The sequence below is a fragment of the Amblyomma mixtum genome, chromosome 1 (assembly GCF_055824585.1).
Source record: "Amblyomma mixtum isolate Tamu chromosome 1, ASM5582458v1, whole genome shotgun sequence".
NCBI classification, from domain to species: Eukaryota; Metazoa; Arthropoda; class Arachnida; order Ixodida; family Ixodidae; genus Amblyomma; species Amblyomma mixtum.
Genome location: NC_143012.1, coordinates 225,185,236 through 225,188,594, shown reverse-complemented (window position 1 = coordinate 225,188,594; position 3,359 = coordinate 225,185,236). Strand labels below are relative to the sequence as shown.

The following is a 3,359-nucleotide window of genomic DNA, read 5'->3' as shown; positions in this document are numbered from 1 at the left end:
TAGCCAAACTCACAGAGCAGGCTGCAGCGTATGCTCTCAGATTCGAATTGGATAGCGTGCTGCGACGCCGCAGCTCATCAGATGCGCTCGAAGGGGACGTGGCGTCTCTTTCGCAGTCTAGTAAGGGCCAGTAAGGGCTTTCGCAGAGTAAGGGCTTCTTTGCAGTCATCGTGTTCGGGTTTCGCCCCCACATGTCTGCACAGGACGTCCTCCTCCAGCTGCACAGGGATGTAATACGACCCACAACTATGCAACACAATGACAAAGCCATCCTCGCCCTTGATCTGAAAGGGGCTTTCGACAATGTTAAACACGGAAGCATCCTGACCAACTTGTGTTCTACCGATTGTGGGGCTGGGGCCTACGCGTATGTAAGAGATTTCTTGACTAATCGCCAGGCCTTTCTTCGGATTGAGGACGAGGAATACGGCCCTCACATGATGGGAACACGAGGTACCCCTCAGGGAGCGGTGTTATCACCACTCCTGCTCAACATAGCTATGATGCGCCTCCCAAGCCAACTGGCCCGGGTGGAAGGCATTCAACACGAGTTATATGCAGATGACATTACAATTTGGACCACTAAGGGGAGCCTTGGGGACATGGAGGACCGCCTTCAGCAGGCCGCTTCCATAGTCGATGCGTATGCTATTGACTGTGGGCTCCAATGTGCTCCAGAGAAATCGGAGCTTCTGCATGTTAGAGCGAACCCAAAGGATAGGACAGCAATACAGCAATAGACATCTCTCTGTCAGGAGGTCCTATTAGAGAGGTGGAGGAGCTCCGTATTCTGGGCCTTTTCATTCACCACAGACTCAGACCGGACTCCACCATTGTGAAACTCAAGAGAGTAGGCGAACAGGTAGGGCGCATGATCCGCCGCGTTTCCAACAAGCGGGGCGGTCTGCGGGGCAGGGCCGCGCTTCGGCTCGTCTATGCCTTCGTGACTAGCCGTATCCTCTACGCCGTGCCATATCTCCGCGCTACTAAGCAAGACGAGGCGCGAATAGACGCCGTCATCCGCAAGGCAACTAAGCGAGCCCTGGATCTCCCGGTGGCTACCTCTAATGCCAAACTCAAGGCATTGGGGGTGCTAAACTCCTACCAGGAGCTGCGGGAGGCCCACCTCGTGAACCAATACACGCGGCTCATGCAGACGGCCCCTGGGCGCCACCTGCTAAATCGCATACACATCCAACACAACTGCACTCCAGAGGACGTGGAGCGTATCCCAGTACTGTGGCGCCATATGCTTTGGGTCTCCCCGCTCCCCCGTAACATGGACACCGACATGCACGAAAACAGATGACAAAAGCGGGCTCGGGCTCTTGAGAGACAATACGGCTCCCGACCCGGTGTGTATTATGTAGACGTAGCAGGTCCATCGTCCACGGGATTTTACACGGCCGCTGTCGTTCACCAGGAAATGCTCGTTCACCAGGAAATTCACGTTAATGGACTCTCCTTTCGAACCTACAATGAAATGCGAGGCGAGGAAGTAGCGATAGCGCTTGCTGCCGCCCACGCCAATTCGAGAATAATCATCACGGACTCCCGAAAAGCATGTGATCATTACTTGGCAGGGGAGATCTCCCCCTTAGCTGCTTGTATTCTAAGACGGACTGCCACTGATCCAACACCGAAAAGAATCATTTGGGCTCCTGGCCACCAGGGCTTACGAGGTAATGAGGTCGCTGATGCGGCTGCTCGAGCGCTTACTCACCGGGCTTCTCATCCCAGCTCTTCTGACTCGGAGACTAACGAGCCGCTGTTGCGATTCAGGGAAATAATAACGCATTATAGCGACAACCACCGCCTTTCCCGGCCCCTGCAAAGGGGCCCTCCAAAGGGCCCCTGCAAAGGGTAAGACGGAGGAGCGAACTTTAAGGCGCCTATAGACAGGTACTCTACTCTGTCCTGCAATCATAAAACATTACGATCCTAACACGGATGGGCGATGCCCGCACTGTGGGGAGACCTCTGATATCTTCCACATGGCGTGGGCATGTACTCAAAATCCCCACCTCCCCTCTTCCCCTACCCCTTCTAGAGAGGCATGGGAGACTGCCCTCCTCAACTGCTCCTCGCTTGAGTCCCAAAGGGCTCTGGTGAAACGGGCGAGAGACGGGGCGGTGTCCCGGACTAGGGACGCCGACCATGTAGCGGGGCCACACGAGCGGAGGAAGTCGCAATAGCTCTCGCTGCCGCCGATCCAAAATCGAAAACGGTTATCACAGACTCTCGCCGGGCCTGTGAACATTATCTTGCAGGCGAAATATCACCTCTGGCCTCGCAAATTCTAAGACGCGCTCTCGCCGATCCAACTCGCACAAAAGTGATCTGGGCTCCTGGCCACCAGGGTCTACGAGGCAATGAGGCCGCTGATGCGGCCGCCCGAGCGCTCACACACCGGGCTCCTCATCCTAGCTCTCATGGCTCAGAAGCTCATAAACCGCTTCTGCGGTTCCGCGAAATCCTAATTTATTATTGCGACAGCCACCGTCTCTACCCGGCACCTGCCAAGGGGCTGAGTAAAGCGGAGGAGCGAATTCTGCGGCGCCTGCAGACAGGAACCCTTCTCTGTCCTGCAATAGCAAAACACTTCGATCCGAACACAGATGGGCGCTGCCCGCACTGTGGAGAGATCTGCGATATCTTTCACATGGTGTGGGCATGTACTCAGAATCCTCACCTTCCCCCCTCCCCCACCCCCACCCGAGAGGCATGGGAGACTGCCCTCCTCAACTGCTCCACACTGGAGTCCCAAAGGGCTCTGGTCAAGCGGGCGCGAGACGGGGCCTCGTCATGCGGTGTCCCGGACTAAGGATACCGACCATGCAGCAGGGTTATTTTTTATTTTTTTTTTTAACCCTCAAGCTCTCTTTGATTAAAGTTTTTCACCACCACCACTCTGTGGCTCTCAAAATCTATTTCACAAAATAAAAGTTTTCACCACCACCACCGCCGCTTTCCCGAACCGCTTGGCGCGTGGCGGGCTTCTCGCATGTGAGGTTTTTATTCTTTGGTGACTGCGGTCTCTATTTTGATTGCAGTTTTTTAGAGCGAGCTCTTTGGCTCCCGTTTCGCGGCGTCGCCGTCACCGTCGCCGTTGTCAGTTCGGCGTTCTTTGTGTTCATTGGTGTTGGCGTTGACGTTTTACACTCCGATTATTTTATGGAAAGGAAGCGCTAATAACTGGCTCCTTGGGTCAGTGGACGCCATTGCCTAGCGACCGTCGCTCGGAATTTGTGCACCTCCGCCCCTCACAGAAGTGCAGAACTAAAATATCTCTCTCTCTTGAGAGTGGTGCCATACGTGAAAGTGATGAGATACGGGTACTCGGACTCTACATCCACAAA

General features: G+C 54.8%; 1 pseudogene; it reads left to right on the top strand.

Annotated features, from left to right (window-relative positions):
• Nucleotides 1–759: 759 nt before the first annotated feature.
• LOC149371071 (uncharacterized) lies at nucleotides 760–2,847 on the top strand (annotated as a pseudogene).
• Nucleotides 2,848–3,359: the final 512 nt, after the last annotated feature.